Genomic DNA, 8,617 nt, shown 5'->3' with positions numbered 1-8,617 from the left:
GATTGCTGGAACATGATTGTCTTGTACAGAAAGCATGCTAGTTAAACATCAGCATAGCATCTCATGATTTTCTAAACATTTTTGCATTCTCTCTTTAAGTATTGCTTCAACAAATTTGTCAGATACATATAAAAGTTTTATTGATCTATGCTTTTCAAGATCCAACCTGGGGATATTTTATAAAGCAGGTACAATCGTGGCCAACCTCTTAACCCTTTAGTGCTACAGCTGATTTAGGAGATAACATTCACATAATGGCTGGGGTTAAAGATGAGTCCTTGTGCAGTATGGATATGAAGATTTTATGAGGCAATGCACCATCAGAATATGCTTTACCTCCTCGGGGCCGTGACAGCTTTCTCATGTCATGACTTCCCTGTCTTCTCTCCCAGTTAGCAGAGTATTAAAGGAATGCATATTAAAAAGTATTTCAACAGTGGTTTTGTTATTAGTTGTCCACGTATAATGTTGTCAGTGAAGTTACATTCATATGATTATTCAGATAAATTCAGATGAATTAAGTTGCATTCATTTGTTTCTTCAGGTAAAGGCTTTGATTTATTTAATCAGAGAGTAGTTTTATTTTGTGATTACATTTGTATTGACTAGAAAAGCAAATACATAATAATTTGGTTAGCCAGTCAGAAATTGAAATATTACGCTATGACATAAGGCATCATATCTCTTAGACTGGCAGCCTTGAGTATTAACTTCTCAAAGGAATATTTGTAGTAAACAGCTGAAATTTGCTGCGAACACAGCTTCCCAAACTAGGTCTGTTAAAATTGTGGTTTGCTTGCAAACATTTTGTGAATAAAGAAAACCATAACGTTTAATTTGTGAAACAATCTTTTTTCTTGGTGAGCCACTGGCCTCATATGCGCAAAACTTCAGGACCTATTCCAGGCGTAATTCCCACGGAAGCCTGTGAGCAGGGTAGGATCAGAGATGAAAGCTGATGACCTGAAATCAACGTGTGATCTATTCCAAAAGAAAAAAAGTAACGCGGAGAATGATGACTCATGACAGGCCAGACTGTACTCATCAATTTTCCTGCGGTGACAGAGCTAGTCTCATTACGGTTACACCGATGTTTTTCAGCAAGAGGGACACTGCAGGCAGTCCCCACCCTGCCCATCCTACCCCGGCCTTCCAGCCCCCCCCCAGTTCCCTGTGCTCCTTCACTGTGCTGGCACGACTGTCCATGTCACCATGCACTGGAGTGGTTCAGAAAAATCAATCCAGCTAAAATTAGCAGCTGCTGTTTAATTGGGTTCTTTTTTGGCCAAACTCTCTGCTCTAAGTTTGCTGCCCAGTTGCACAATTACACCAGCACAATCAAGGAGGCATTGCAGGGGCGGCGGGGAGCAGCAGCACTGTCAAGCTCAGCTTCAGCGGGCTTGCCATTAGCTGTGTAATCCTCACCTACAGAAATCCAACAAGCAACATTTTGATCCTGTCATTGCTTCTCTGCTGCCTCCTGCACTGTTCTGGCACAAACATTTATGAGGCTGCGCAGTGACCCGTGCTGAGCAGCTTTCCTAACTGAAAAAATAATCTAGCATTTCTCCTGGTTTATTTTTCAGCAAGATTAATTCCCCTATCCAGAAAGTACCATGGTCACACAAATACCTGTCCTGGGAAGAGGGTGATATGGGGCTGAAAAGTCAATGCAGTGAGGAAAGAGAGCGAGCACCTAGCACGTATTCAGCTAGTACAGTTGCTGAATGTCAAATCACAGCTTTGGTAGCCCAGCAGCCTGATTAGTAGCCTAGTCTGCCCCCCAAAATCCTACCCGTTGAGGAAAGAACAATAACAATCTTATAATGGAGATATGTTTTGTATGTTACACATTTTGAAAATTTGCTTCCCAAATACCATGGGATTGACAGAATCACTCTTACTCCTCAGGGGTCGGATTGGGTTTGGTTTGGGAATTTGGGGGGCATTACCCTTAAAAACATGCTTGATTATGAATTTACTATATGAATTTAATATATAAAAAAATTACAAGTTTAAAGCCAGCTTAACCCTTAATAAAAAGAAACTTGGTGAGCAAACAACCAATGTCAAATTTAAATATTGAGAGTAATTGTCCTATACAATCAAAAATAGTAGGTAAGGTCCTGCTTTGGAGAAATGAAGGCAGCAATCCTAATTTATAATCACAGAATCATAGAAACATAGAATTGTTTAGGTTGGAAAAGACCTTTAAGATCATGAAGTCCAACTGTTAGCCTAGCACTGCCAAGTCCACCACTAAACCATGTCTCTAAGCACCACATCTACATGTCTTTTAAATACCTCCAGGGATGGTGACTCTGCCACTTCCCTGGGCAGCCTGTTCCAATGCTTGACAACCCTTTTGGTGAAGAAATTTTTCCTAATACCGAATCTAAACATCCCCTGGCACAACTTGAAGCCATTTCCTCTTGTCCTATCACTTGTTACCTGGGAGAAGAGACCGACCCTCACCTCTCTACAACCTCCTTTCAGGTAGCTGTAGAGAGTGATAAGGTCTCCCCTCAGCCTCCTTTTCTCCAGACTAAACAACCCCAGTTCCCTCAGCCGCTCCTCACAAGACTTCTGCTCTAGACCCTTCACCAGCTTTGTTGCCCTTCTCTGGACACACTCCAGCACCTCAATGTCTCTGTTGTAGTGAGGGGCCCAAAACTGAACACAGGATTTGAGGTGCGGCCTCACCAGTGCCGAGTACAGGGGCACGATCACTTCCCTACTCCTGCTGGCCACGCTATTTCTCATACAAGCCTGGATGCTGTTGGCCTTCTTGGCGTTGCATGGGGTTGTTGTGACCCAAGTGCAGGACCCAGCCCTTAGCCTCCTTGAACCTCAAATCAGTCTCTACACATTGTTTGTAAATGCTCTGACAGTTTATTTTAAAACTTTTAATTTAAAAAGCAAATCAATAACTTATTGATAATTTGCCATCAAGAAAATATTCCCAGTTAGGATTTTAACTTAAGAAAACAAGGTTATTTGTTGGATTACTCATCTTCATAAGTAGAAATTTTCCCTGTGCAAATCACCTGACTGCTTCACATTATTCTTAGCTGTAGCATCTGCCAGCACATTTTTCAGTAATTCTAGATAATGTGTCATTTGAAAGTGAGCATCAGAGTAAACAGTCTGCCTAAATGACTAGAACAACTGAGATAGATAAACAGTTTCCTTAGCCTCAAAGGTAGTATTATTGATGATTTACTCAGAGGATGGTTTCCCTCAGACTCCAATTGCTCAAGAGGCCAGAGGGGTCAAGTTTTCAGGGTGGCACAGTAAAGTGCTGTGCAGCCAGACATTTGTAAGGCTTGGAAGTGCCATTTTTTGTGCAGAAAAACTGACTAAAAATTGTCCTTTACCTTGTCTTAGAGAGAGAAAATGGTATCATCCAAACGTAACTTTTGGTATGGATAAAGGAGGGAGAAATGCCACATCTGTAACAAGAAGGTATTATGCTGAGGTCGATTTGGTTTGTTTCTATTGAGCATTCAAAGGACTTATGCATTGAACAAAATGCCGAAGGAGGTTTTCTGTTGGGATGTTGGGACAGTAAGTGTGACAGGAGTCAAGCTATGACTGTGTTTGCTTTGTTCTATTGCTGCTGTTTTGACTCCCTCCATTCTTCAAAGCTGTTAGTACAGAACTTGTTTTATTTGCTACCATAGGTATAACATTGTCAGCAGCTGCATTTAGGAATAACCCATCCAGAGTAATCTAAGTAAAATGTGTATCAGTGCTAATATGCTGAAAAATGGGAAGAAACACATCACGACAGATGATAGCAGGTCTGTACGATCCCACACAGGAACATTTCAACAGTTCAGGCAATGCCACTAACAGTAGCTCCCTTTTCTGGGATCCAGCAGTGCAATGTCCCCCGTCCTGTTCCTTTGCTAGCTGTAGTTCTGACATCAGGATGTCAGAAAAAAAAAGAAAAAGAAATGCAGGAGCATTGTTTTGGGCTGGATGAACTCTGAAGTGGAAGGCCAAGGTGATTAAAGCAAATAAACTCTGAAACTGTGTTTATTAGCCAGGAAGTGGTTATTACCAAATTGGCGGGAAATGCACTGGAGGCTGATGTACCAACTCCAACATAGCTATACCTATCAGTCATCTTTTCTCAGAGTTGTTGAAATCTTGGAATAACGATGGCAACTGCATTAACTTCTGTTTGAGAACAGGCAATTTCATTGTTTTCAGCCAATCCTGCAAATAATTCCACCTTTATTTAGAGGGAGTGCATCTAGTTTCTCTACTCCAAATATTTTGGTGAAGATAGTGCTCACGAAACGGGACTGGCCACCGCTGTCACACAGGGTGTTCGGAGAGATGGCAGCTGCATTGTATGGCACTGTGGCAAATGGCAAGAACGAGCAGGGAGAGGCGGGATGGAGTACGAGCAGCACTGGAGGGATCCCTTCAACAGCTGTCATTGCTGGAGGCAACTTCTCATGAAACACTATGACACTGTTCAGAGACAGGTGGGATCCCAGGGGCAGGATGGGATCCCACCCTGGGATCTATCCTCTCTATTCATGAAGCAGTTTTAGCAAAATGCTTCCTCCCGTGCTGGTAGCAGCCGTGCAAAATTCCCAGCTGATCAACAGCATGCCTGACTAGAGGAATCTCTTCTAGAAGCCACAGGATGGTTCAGCCTCCATGACCTGTTTAACTCAGGACTGTATCCAGACACTGCTGGTGAACTTGTCCATGGGCTACCTGAAGCTGCCTAAGAGAACACCAGCTGCCTATGTTTGAATCCCGTCCTTCCTTTCCTCATGTTGTCTTTCTGTGTAAGGCATTGCTGTACTTACTCCAGGGGTGCTGTATTTGTATTTGCAATAGTGGAGGGAGGCAGGACAGCCGCTCTAGCACAACTAAAGGCAAAAGGAAAACTGTGTCCTCCTGTCTGAGCTGAGCAATGCTCCTGTGCACACTCCTCCTCACCTGATGCAGGTGAGCTGCTCCCCAACGTCAGTCTGTCCTAACTGTTGCCTGACCACGGATGGAAAGGGAGTTGGCTGGCAACAATCACCCCTAAACTGGGGTCCAAACTGAGAAAGAGCAGGGTAGGGTTGGCTCATCAAGCAATAGCAGTCCCAAGAGTAATGCCGTGATTGATCCAGTTTCTGTGGCATGAAGATAAGAGCCCTTTCCAGGTGTCTTTTTCCTTCTGTTTTTGTACTGGAACTATTCTTCAAATATTTTGCTGTCACCAGTTACTTGAAGCAGAGGATTACCTTATAGTCAACTCTGTGAATAGATGCTTTTCTGAAAACCGAGTATTAAAAAACAGATATGTAAGTGCCACTTGTTAGACATCAATATTAAATAAGCGGTAAGTAATGATCCAGCCTAGGCAACAATGAGAACAATATATTAGAGTAATACATGGTATAATTCTGTTTCAAGGCTTTATTAGCAAAATTCAAGAAATAAAGCAAAAAAGAACTTTTTTGTTTACTATTTTTTAATATTTGGAAAATTCCAGAAGACAACCAGTTTACTGCTGTTTACAAAATGGTGTAACTTTGTTTTAAGCACCTATTGAGGTAACAGTTGTCTTGGTTCTGCTTCAAAGAAAGCCGAGCTGCACGCATTCTTGTGCTTTGGCCAAAATATGCAGGAGCAGAGCATCTCCATCCCAGTTTCAAAGGTTATTCAGGTCTGACACCACTGTTTTCGCTTCCTCGATTGGCTGTACGATGGCCTGCGATACTCTGCTCCAGAGCGAAGATGATGACCCCAACTGCAGTAGCCTGTATTTCACAAATTTGCTATAGTTTTGTTTTAGCATTTCTGTGGAGTTGTCATAACTATGGTATTTATTTTAAAAAATATTATTCGATACCATTTTTAAAACTGCCAGGCAATTGAGATTAAAACCTGAGAATTTTCTAAAATCCACCTGAAAAAGATAAAATCAATTTTTCTTTGCATTCCATCTCAGCCTGTTGCTGGGGCCTGACTGTGTGAAGGCCCTTGCCCAGTCTGCATTTAACAGAAACTGTTATCATCACACAGCCATCTTAATTTTCGGGTTACTAAAATACTATCAGTAACACAAAAAGGTCGGGGGAAGCTGAAATTGCTCTTTTTAACCTAACGGCATCTCCTTATGGACCTTTTTAAAATGACTGTACGAGTGTCTTACCACAAGATGGCCCCTACCAACTGCAGCTCGCGTGTGTCTGACCACTGCGTGGCGGCGTATGGAAGCGCTGACTGTTGGCTTCTGTTTTGTACAGGGTCCGGGAATTATTATCATTACGTTTTACTCTACAAAATGCTTTCCCAACATATCAAGCCCGTGGGACGTGATTAGCCTGTGGGCTCCACAGTGAGTAAATGCCAAGTCCTCTCTGCCCAGTTCATGAGGTGATAAACATCACGAACATAAATACTTTACACAGTTAACTCGGTTGTAGTTACGTGAAGACTGGATGATGTCTAAATATTTAGGATGAGTTTTTAGCACTGTATCAGGAAGTCCCTCAAAGGTGGTGGCTGAGGCGTTTTGTGAGGAGATGGTCCAGCAGTGGGGACAAGGCTCACACGGGACACTCGTCCTGAGAGATTAAACTAAATTTCCAGAGCATTTTTCCTCTCCTTGGCTGCTGGAGTGGGAACGTTTAGATCAGCAGTTATTAAGGTTAGTGCTTAATCTAGTGAGATCATGGGATGCTCTCAGCTCTCATTAGCATCAGCGGTTGCTGAGGACATCCAGGCCTCAGCTGTAAAGGTTGCCAAGAGTAGATCAACAAAAGGGACATCAGTGCCTGAACTTGTCGTGTCACTTACTTTCTATAACCTTAAATTACGTAGCCAAGTCCCATAAATAATTCTTAAGGTGAGCTGGGTGTCTTATTAGAAGCTTATAATAAATACAGTCCTTTGTTGAGGGAGCCACCAGAGACAGCCAAGTCTCATATGGAGAAAAAACCCAGCGCTTATGTCACCCGTTTTGTACCTCTGGCCAGAGATCTGCATCTGTTCCTGGGCAGTAGGCACCCAAAGCTCAGCTTTCTCACCTGTGAACAAATAGGAAGCTGCTTTCGCTTGAGCATAGTCAGTGTCCTCATGGCTGGAGGTGGGAGAGGGGCTCATGTTGGACCTCTGCCTCTCCTGGAGCCAGAAGTTCCTCTCACCCCTCTTGTGACAGTCCATCTCATCAGACCGCTGGCTGTCACATCATGGAAGCTCTCTTGATTTCACATGTTAGAGATGTTTTATTTTGTATAAATAGCAATATTAAGCTATAGAGGGACCAACTCTATTTCCAGTTAATAAAACACTCCTTTAAAAGATGAATACACGCACTTACCAAAAAAATCTCAATATAAATTTGTACAGGTTATACAGTAGCATCTGCCTTCAGATATGGAAGAAAGAAACTGAAAAAATCTTGCTGTGAAGCAGAAACTTCATCCTACAGCCCACTCCAGTACCCTAACGAGCAAGACACAGTTAGCGAGCCTTTACCTTAGAGACACCCAGAACATGTCTAACAAAATGGGCTCTGATGGTCAGGTAAGCAGTCCCTTGTCTAGGTTGAGATTCTCATTTTGTGACGACCTGGCATCAGCTTGAAGAAGGACCCTCAGCAGCTTGTAAGGAGTGGGGTGAGGTTTGGTGTTTGAGCATCTTTGTCCCATGAATTCAGGGACCCATGGGATTTGGACTTCAGGGGGGCTTTTGTGGCAGCTGTGCAGCGACCTGAGAGTTGCCAGAGCTGTCTAATTGAGACAAGAGGCAACTAAGAAATCAGATGCATGTAAGCACCTTTTAGGAACTGAGTTTCAGCTCCTTTCAAAGATATGACACGAGACATCCATCTTTCAACCCACTGCTCAAGAGTCCATTAGGGACAGCTGTGATGGGGAAGGGAAAATAATCCTAGTGACAAGCCTTTGCATCTCTTCTGCTTAACCTCAGTGATAAAAGTGAAGCCAAGGGCAATGGCAGACTGGAGGGATCACACAACAACACATTTTCTGGACCTGCATCGCCCCTCATTTCACTTTTTGTCCGCTGACAGCAAGTGTGAAAGAGGAAGGAGAGCATGCCACCCTGGGACAGGCATTTTCCCCCAAAATCTCCACTGATTCCACACTGGCCACCTCTTGCTTCTTCTCATGGGGGCTGATCAGCTATAGCTGCCCCGTGCAGGGACTCAAAGGGACATGTTTCACCTTTGCCTCATATCCCAGGATTTAAAAATAAACTAGAAGCTGACTTGCAAAGGCACAGGTGTTCTTTAATGTCTTTTCACCTGGCTGTAAACATCCTTCTCTGCCTCTACATTTCTACTGCTTTTGTCTTGGGACATTTACCAGTATCTGCTCTGACAGATACTGGTATCCCCCTTGTGACCACTTAACTGCTGTTATTCGCTTTAAAAATACAGACACTAGGGGAAAGAGTCTTAATAGAAGCACAATATGTTCATGTTAATATAAGTACATATTAACTCTGGGCTTCCCAGTGCAAGAGAAAGCCATCTGAAAATCAGGCTATAGAGACAGGATAAACCTACACTATTCTCCCTGGTATTCTGTAAGCAATTAAAACTCATGCTGACAATATGAGTTTGTGATCC

Source organism: Ciconia boyciana, chromosome 1 (genome assembly GCF_034638445.1).
Source record: "Ciconia boyciana chromosome 1, ASM3463844v1, whole genome shotgun sequence".
Classification (NCBI taxonomy): Eukaryota; Metazoa; Chordata; class Aves; order Ciconiiformes; family Ciconiidae; genus Ciconia; species Ciconia boyciana.
The sequence above is the reverse complement of the archived record's forward strand: the minus strand, read 5'-3'. Positions refer to the sequence as shown.